Here is a 9,977-nt window from a genome sequence, read left to right as displayed (position 1 = left end):
TTCCTACTGGTTTTCAAACCAAGAGAAGCTACTTGTGGTAGCCAAAGGTTTGTTAACATATTCCAGGATAGTTTGGGAAAATTTGTGTGCATCAGGTCAGCAGACTCTTTTGCAAGCTTTCCTCATGTTAAAGGTCTATATATACTCCTTCACAATCTACTCCTTCCTTGTAGTTGTTGCCAGTTTAAGGCCTGGCTCCTGTTCTTCTCTCCATATAATTGTCTTAAATCAGATTAAAATGAAGCTACATTGGTGTGAATGCTCTGAAGAAAGCAAAGAACACTCATACTGCCGTTTCATTCAAAGATGACAATGCAGATTTGGAGAAATCTTATTAATCTCTATCTAAATGGATTTGATGTTGGAAAACTGGACTTGAGAATATTGTTAGCAATTATTCCTGGTACAAAACCAGTCATTCTGTAAGTTTTCCACAAGAAAATGACAAAAGAGACGTGTCTTTCATCTGCCACACTGGCACTCCTCACTGTTGTCTTGTGACAAGGATGTGACTTGTCAAGGCATTATGTTTGACAGGATCCTTGTAAACTGTTGATTTATCCTTTTGTGCCTTTCCTTCTTTCCTATTTCCCCTCATTGATGCACACAGTATCTAAATCTCTCTCCAGTTCTAATCTTGTGGTGTTTGTTCTCATTTATTTGATCACTGTGAGGATCACCCATAGGTGGAAGTTTATCAGATCTCATTTCAGAGTCAGGGTACATTGGTTAGCACAGTGGTTAAAATATAAACAACAGTAGGAGGCTTTTTAAATAGAAGTTGACCCTTGAAATTGGGTTTACTGTAAGTTCAGAAAAATACCCCCACAAAAGTAATTGCAAACAGTGTCAGAACACAGAGCACAATTTTTTGAATAAATTCCCTTAAATATAAATTCTCTAAATTTCAGAATCAGGAAGCATCAGAAAACAGACACTGATCTGATATCACTGATATCACTTACTTGCTAAGAGGGAAGAATCAAAGGAAAGATTTCGTTATCTTTAAATGTCTTCAAAGGAAGGGAAAATTTCAAAAGGCATCTCTAAGGTATTGCACATCCACAAGACTGGGATGAGCATGAAGTAAAGGAGTTCTTGTAATTGCTCCAAAGAATAATGCCATGACATAGAGCCATGAGCAGCTGGGAAAAAAAACAAAACAAAACAAACAAAAAAAAAAAAACATAGGGAAGGTGCTTTTATTTAGTTTTCAAACACCAACAGAAAAAGTAACAAAAGTGAGACTTATACAGCCCTGATCCACAGAGCCAGAGGGGACTTTGGGCAGCAACCCCAGATGGATAATGTGGATGGCTTCTAACAGCAGATGCTGCTGACTGTAAGGTAGGAAGGAGTTCCGGAGGAGGAAAGGTAGCCAAGTTAAAAATAAATTCTGTCCTTGCTCTGCACATGAAAGAACACAGAGGGTAGAAGATCTGGTAGATAAACTAATCTCTGTGATTTCTGGCCACAGATGTTAATGGATCCAAGGTAAGGAAAATGACAATAAGGAGATACAGAGAGGATGCTTTTCCAGTAGTGAAAGCTTCTGTCTCTAAAATGTTCATTTGTTCTGGCTGCTGCCAAATGTAAGAACCAGCAGAATTAAGTCAGACAAATGAAAAGCTAGAAGTAAGCAAAATAAGTGTCACCTTTATAGCAGAAAGATCTAAAGAAATAATTAGTGAGGTTTCTGCATTGCTGAAAAAGTACCTGGAAATTCAGGGATTGTGCAATTGCCTTTAACAGAGGTGTGGAGAGCATTAAATCCATAGGGAATCTGACAGCCAGCACTTAGCACACAGTGGGCTACAAGTCTTTGCACAAGAGGGACAACTGCATCATGTTGCTGCTAGACAAGAGGGTAAAATCATTCTTCATTTCCTACACAGAGAACATCACAGAAACCACAGCTAAGCTAAAGAATTATGGACAGCAGAGGGATTGTGCAGCTTTGAGTCCTGCTTGAGTATCCCAGCCTGTAACATCCAGCCCTAGCACTGCTTTGGGAAGTGGTTCAGCAAAACTGCTGTGGTGATCTGCTGTAGCGTGCTCCACGTTTCTGTCAGGGGGAGCACATGTCCTACACCCAAAATTGCTCTTCCTTGATTTTGTTACTCTCCTGCTGTACTGCTGTCACCACCCTGCCTGAAGAGTGCTACCCACTCTTTACATGTGGGGCTATGAAACACAAACAGAGAAGCAGCACGTTATAGGGTCTGAAATGCACCCCATATGTCTGATTTTCTTTTTAGTTCTGTTCTTCTTGGAAGAGTCTGTAAGAAAGTTAGAATCTTTTGGTATTCAGGCTCCTCAAAGACTGATGCACACCAGGTGATTGCTGCAGCTCTTTTGTTTAGCAGGCGAGCAGTTCCTGTCACTGCTGTTCCAAGTCAGAGGACTCAGCTGTGAGCTGTGCTCTGGAGCCCATGCAGAGGGGGGGTTGTTGAACTCTTATCAGTCCTTCCTCTGACACCTAATGGTGCAACTTAACCCTTTCAGCACCCTGTTCAAAATGTCCTTGGATGAGGGTAAGAGCAATTTGGCAGCAGAATGTGAAAGAGAAAATGAAGAAAAGAAGCATAACAATTATTCCACTTCTGGTTAGAAAAGCAGAGGACAGACTGCGTGGAGAAATTTTGTATTTTACCCAACAGTTGTTCAAGTGCTTCCAAAGATCCCTGCGAGTGCCTGCTATTTTTTAAGGTGCTGTTCTGGTCTTTTTCTACACACTTAGGCAGTTTTATACCATGATCAGTGCTGCAGTGTTTTGCTAACTGATGGTTCCAGTCAGTGGTGAAATCAACTGTCTAGAAACGTCATTGAAATAAGATGAATGTTTATAGTTCCTTACTTCTCTGACAGTTTCAGAAAAGAGGGACAAGCCACCTCCATTTTCCACACAAACTGTATATTGAAATTTCCAAGTGCATTTTCTGCTTGTCACTTATGTATAGGTTTATTTCCATGCTTATTCTTGGGTCATTAACTTGCATAAAGGAGGGATGTTCTAACCAGTTTAATCTAATTGAAAGTAAGTGTTAAAAGGGTAAGGCAGAAAATGATGTTAATGTTCCATTCAGGGCTGTTTGTAAGCCACTTGAGTCACAGAGATTTTCAACACTATGTCAGCAAGGTGAGATTATTACCTTCAGGTTTAGTTTAATATTTTGACAAATGGCACTTGTGTGTGTGGGCATGCATATGTGTGAGTGTGTTTATGTGTGTGAATATAACCTACTACAACATCTTTGTTTACAAACAGTTAATAAAAGTGTTAATGGCAGTTCCAGTTTAATAGATTTTGTATAAAACTCCTCTATTCTTTAATCATTTTAATGTCCCTATGCAAAAAGACCTTGCCATTATATTCCACAGCCTGCATTTGCTGAAGACAACATTGGAAAAATTGATTGGGTTTTTTTTTTCCTGACTCTCATGTAAATTCCCAAGTTGAGATCAGGAAATTTTGCATTAGAAATCATAGAAAATTTGCTGATCAGCTTTATCATTTGCTCCTATTATATTTTAATTCAAAGTAAACTACTGAAAGATATGCCATTTACATGTGCTGTGTGTGCCAAAGACTGTAGCATACCATGTTCTATTTTTGGCATAGAAAGTGCAGAAATATGAATCATCACAAACAGTGGGGTGGAAGGTGGATAAAAGTGGGGTAAAAATTTAAACAGATGATGCTGTCAGCAACTGGAATTATCTTAATAACTTTTTCCAAACTTGTTTTTCAAACTCTGCAAGACCTTCCCTAGTTGTAAACTACCCATTAGTCTTCTGACATCTGGTGTAAGATACTTTCTTGGAAAAAAAAGAAAAAAAAGCTTTTCCAGCACTCAGAAAGTTTTGAAATGTTGCAGTTGTCTATAGGGTTAAGATACAGGAAAATAAAAAAAAAAATCCAGTGGAACTACATTTGAAAATGTGACAGAATAAGGACATACAGATCACCAAAGCAGACCCAGACAGATGAAATGAGAAGGATAGTATATGTGTGCCAAGGATGCAGAGTCTCATCCAATGATAAAGTGCTGTAGGTCCAAGTTCTTACATTCTATGATAATATACTGACACAGTCCTAGTAGTAATGACACAGTCCCAGTATTCAACTCAAGATATCCAGACTACATTCTCACAAAAAGCATACCCTAAGTCACAGAACAACACAGATAAAAGACTCAAATAACTGGGAAATCAAGTCAAAGAAGATTCACAGAATATTGCAAAGTGAAGGCCTGACAGTCTTTAGCTCCTGAGAACATCCTATAACAAGAGGATGGGCTGTTAATGAGTCACACAGATTTCTGGACAAGAAATCTGATTTCCAAATTCAATGCTTAATAACATCAAAATTGCTATTTTGATAGTCACCCCAAATCTAACCAAAGAGCACTGAGAGTTACAGTGACAAAAGTGTCCAAGAAGAGTAGCCTTTTTTAAACTTTAAACTTTAAAATCAAGAACCTTTGGTTTACATGAAGCAGCAGCAGCATTTCAGTGACACGGGGCTGTTGGGTTCCATTTCTGTCCTGCTGTGATCTGTGCCTTACAGGCAGACTGTGCAAAGCCTCTGCAGGCAACAGCAGGGGGGCAGATCCCCAGCAGGCACAGTTCAGCATCTGCTAGAAAAGACAGTATCAAATACCAGAAATTTCCATTAGACAGTGCCCACGGGACCTGCAGAATGTCTCACAGGAACCAAAAGAAACAGGAACAAATTTTGGGCCTGGCCAATTATTACAGAGAATTGGTGCCAATGTTTTTTTTAAAGAACAGCACTTCTGGCAGAACTTTCAAAGCCAACAGTGCATGGGGACAGAAAGCAAGTGCCAGATGGCAGCAAGCCTTGTGCGTGCTCTGGGAAATGGTGTGCTCAACAGGTTCTGAAAGCATCCAAATTTACTGAGCATGAAGCTCAAGAAAAGCCCTTGGGGCTGTAGTACAACAGGAGAATGAGGCAGAGACACACCGAGTACTATACCTGAGCAAGGGGAGCTGGTTTTGAGTTCACATTTCAGCTTTTTCTCTGACCTTGTCCCACTGGTTGATCAGTGAGGGAAATGGCAATGTGAGGGAAATGCAGAAGTGGTGGCAGGCTGAAGCATGGTCCCCTGCACCAGCCTGTTCAGATGATCACAGAGGAAAAAGTGGAGGAGAGCCACCACCATTTCCAGCATCCCTTGGTTAGAGTACAAGGGTCTGGGGTACGGTGAGCAACTCCACACTAAGGGGCACATGCTTGGAAAAGGCAGCCTGTTCTTATGGCCCTGGTGGGGATACAGAACTAAGGGCAGACTGAAGGGGAGAGCAGGAGCTTGGAGAGGGGAACAATATTCAGGACTTGGAAGGAATCCAAGGAAAAGGTGCTGTCAAGGAAAACTGTTACAGAAGAGCTATTCAAACAAAAGGAATTGATGAATGGGTCAAAATGGAAGCCATAATTCATTGGTGAAGATTATTAAGGAGTAAGCAGAGAATCTGCAAATATTTTGCTGGTTTTTAGCTGCAGCTTTTTTAAAAATCCCAAAATGAGTTTTTGTAGAGCCTGAGCTCCATAGGGTTCTTTATAGCAATAATAAAATACCTAAAGACTAGATACTTTATACCTATAGATACTTTATATAAATGTTCAACAGGAAGACTTAAAATCTAGATATCCTTGTTCATATTTAGAGGTCAATTTCTATTAGGCAGGTATACATTTTTTTCATATGCAGTTCAACACAGTCTGTTTAGAAGTGGTAAGTTTTTAAATAATTCACAGAAAACTAGAACAAGAGCTAAAAATTCTGAAAGTAGCTTTGGTTACTGGCTGGGACTCTAGGGGTCAGATGTGTTTCTGCTGATTTTTGTTGCTGCTGGAACATGCCCCACTCAATTTCCTTTGGTCACTGCAGTACTGCCTGAAGTATCCCAGACTTTCCTGACACTTCCAGCGGCAATCTTTTTCCACCATCCAGGCGTGATTCCATGGCTCTGGGGAGCTTGACTAAACTGTGGGTGCTTCTTTATCCATTTCCCTGCAGGACAGTTAGCCTAGATTTACATCGATTTGAACTCTTTCAAACCTAAGGTGTTTTCCAGACAAGCAAGATTTTGTGAAACCAAGGTTGAATTTTCCCAAAATATAGCTTAGATATGAGATTCTGTCTCTGCTCCCCCTCCATGCTGATTTTGTGACCAAGCTGCATGACATAGCAGGACTCTCTTTCCCACTGCTTAAATGCAAAAATGGTGTGCTGATTTTTCCATTCTAATAGACTTCAGAAGAAATCTAGCCTGCAGCATTTTTTTTCCCGCTGTGATCACCAGAAGATAGGAAGTAGCTGCCACCATGTGGCTAGCTGAACAAAAAACAAAACAAAACAAAACAAAAAAAAAAAAAAAAAAAAAAAAAAAAAAAAAAAAAAAAGCCAGGTAAGAGAGAAGAAAAAGGTGAGAGGAAAGCCAATTACTACTTTCTATATTAGAGAAAAGCACTTCTTAATAATGCTGATGATTTACATTAATATTAGAGTGACTATTCTTATATTTATTTTCATAACATCAATTTTGTTGCTAAATGACACAAGAAGGGGAAGAAAGTACAGCAACTTCTGGAAGCTTTATGGTGAAACTCAGAGAAAGGAACAGGTTTTGTTCTTTTTTTTTTTTTTTTCCCGTGTTCTGTGGATGCATACAAAGAAGAATCCTTGGCTTTGTTTTACAGGTGGGATACCAAAAAGGTGGGTCTGGTAAATGGGGTGGGAAGGGCATCCCTTGCATATAGCTCAGAAAGGCCAAGTGTGCTGGTGGGAGTTGGGACTGAATGAGGACAGACACCAGCATCACTGCTGGAAGCTGCAGGGATGAGGAATTGCCTGCTGCTGCAGCAAAGGACAGCCAAAGACAACTGGGCATTCTCAACCCTCAGCACAGGTGGAGTGAGGGCTGGGCACCAGGACACCACTGGGTTGATTTTTAATGCTAGAATGTGAACAAGATTTGTGAACACCATATTTGCAACAGAACCATTAAAGTATTTCCCCAGTTAAAAAATGACCACTTGTTTGCTGACAATATTGATTCTCACTCAATACATCAGTGGAAGCAGGGAAAGAAATGAACCTTAATAAAATACTGAAGAATAAAATATCCCAGAGAGATAAAAAATAATGTTTAAAAAGATAGGCTTGAAGACTTTGAAATAAAGAATTATATGAACGTGTAGAAGGACTACAAACTAAAGTCTCTAAATGGACTTGATTAAAAAAAACAAGCCTTTAGAAGAAAGAAAAGGTACCTGATGAACCACATCAACAATTACATTTTGAAGCAAACAAGTATATTTCAAAGAATAAATATTTTTCTGAAAAAAAGACTGTGGGACTTAGTCTTCAAATAAAGTATTGTTAACCACAGGATATGATAGGGACATTGAGGAGACCTGTTGCTCTTTATTAAAGCTTATTGTTTAGCTAAAAAACAGCACAAAAGGAAAATAATTTTATAAAAACACAAGCAAAGATGCACTAATAATACAAGGGGAACAACGGTATTGTGAAAAGTTAAAAAGAAACAATGCTGCACTTAATTCCAGACAAATGCTAGCTCCAATATCAAACGCTTCCAGAACACGTCACAAAAATTAATGACATGTGCTGTTACACTGCCATCCTGTGGCAAAGTACCTGAAGTTTCCAGAGAACACAAGGACCTGCTTTCAAAAAGCCTTAGCATTTTTGTTCTGAGGACAGGAAAACATCAGTAGAGATTTAGCTATACCTCAGGAGATGTTGCTCAAGAAACACTAATACTGAAAACACAATAAAATTTGTCTTCAGAGGGTTCATGACATCATTGTCTGGACACACAATTTGAACCTGGGGTTTCTGAAACCTAGCTTTCTGGCAGTGTTTAAATTCTTTTCCTTGTGTTGCAAAGTAAATAGACATTCTAGTATGTTAAACATATTGAAATACGAGGGGCTGTTCATGTCACTCTTCTAATAACTTCAGCCAACTTAAAATGAAAAATAAAATTACTTATTAAAAATTTAGGAGTCTTACATTCCCTGTTAATACCAGATCCCTAGGATTGTGCCACTTCATAATTCCAGCTTCAAGTTTCTGCATTAATATGATGACTAACACTTGATTTCCTAAAAACATTTTAAAGTCCTAAACTGAAAACATCTTCAAAAAGAAAGAAGAAACTAGGTTTCTTTAAATGTTTTGCTGAATTTTAATGAAAGTTTTTTTTTTGTTTGTTTGGTTGGTTTTTTGGGGTGTTTTTTTTTTTGTTGTTGTTGTGGGGTTTTTTGGGGGTTTTTTTTTTTTTTTTTTGCTTTTGGCCTATAAGTAAAAACTGTATTAGACTGTGAAAAAACTTTTCTGTATTACAGAATTCCAGCTTTTGGAGAACTGCCACCCACAGGAAGTTGATAATACACAACAAAAATAAAATCTGTGGTCATAACTGGTCTTGTACCTACTCTGGAGAGAACTTTATGAAGGTAAATGTGGTTCAACAAAGTCAATGAGGATAAAGAACATTCTGAAACTCTCTTCTGAGAAAGTATTGCTTACTTCTCCCCATGAACTAAGGGCACCCACTTCAGGACTAGAAGACAAGTCAAGGACAAAACTAACAGGGAAATCTTTTCAGTTCAAAGACTTTCAGATCTCTGAGAACCAGCCACAGAAGTTTAGATTGCCAAATAAACACCTACAGGCATTTCTACTGTCAATATCCACATATTTGGGGCACACCAGCTTTCCACCATAGTTAGTCCTTATGACTTGCATTCAAAGCACTAGAAATTTAGCATGCAAGATGCAATAATCTCAGGATGCAGAACATCTTGCACAATTGTTCTCAAATTACCAAAGAAATCGATTATTGACTTTAACTTTTTGACCCTACTTTTTCTTATCAATATATGTTAAATTCTTCTCTCAGTTGCCCCAGCTCAAGCTCCAACTTACGTCAAACAATCAGATTGTTTGCTCAGAATACCAAATACCAGAAACCCGATTATATTTTGCTATCAAGAGAAAATAACTCACTGATCAATTAAACAATTAACTTCTGCCAAAATATCACTGCACCTTTAGCACTCTCTAAGTTACCCAGCCCCAGATCTTGTTTCTATTTTGTGCATTTGAGTGACACCTCCAGGCTGTCCCTGCATGTGACAGATTTTACCTCTTGTTGAAAGTTAGGCTCTGGCAAGAACCTAGATCCACTCTTCATCATCCTGGATTCCTGAGAGATTTTCAGAATGCATCTGGTATCTACAAACTGTTCACCTGTAACCCACAATATGCCACCTTAGTTCGTGTCCCTTTCTGCTTCCCAGACATCCCAAATGTAAGATAATGGAAAGTTTTCTGTGTACAAGCCCCTGCAATTGAAATATCAGGTGAACACTGGAAGCACATGCTTTGAAGCCATTAAAAAACTCCATACATACATGTTCCATTTTTTCAAAAGTCTTGGTGTTCTGCTTCTAGCAGAATAGGAATTGCACACTTGTCTCTGCTTACGAACAAGATGTGTTGTGTTTGGAATCTGCTTTCTTTTCTTTGGTTTGTTCCACAGGCCATCAAAGTACAGACAAAACTCATCCTGTTATTTTGGAGGTGGTACAGGTTCTCCTGCATTCTTTAGGTGCTGCTCCTGACTTGCATTGCTTTTGCAATGATAAGCAAAGTCCAAATATTTTTTTTTTTAATTTCACTGTCAGGAAATGGAAAAAAAAATATTGTTGACACTGACACAGGAATACACATTGCAACATCTTTAGCTGTAATGAGAGTGTGATTAGCAGCCTCAGGAACTACTTAATATCAGCATAGTGCATGTTTTGCACTATGCAAAGTACATCAGAAGAACTGCAAGACATAGGACCTTGTAAGAAGTAACATGAGGTGAAAATGTCTTCTTTAGATCAGCATGTCAATCCTTGGCTTACAGCA

Source organism: Motacilla alba, chromosome 3 (assembly GCF_015832195.1).
Source record: "Motacilla alba alba isolate MOTALB_02 chromosome 3, Motacilla_alba_V1.0_pri, whole genome shotgun sequence".
NCBI classification, from domain to species: Eukaryota; Metazoa; Chordata; class Aves; order Passeriformes; family Motacillidae; genus Motacilla; species Motacilla alba.
Note: the sequence above shows the minus strand (reverse complement) of the source record.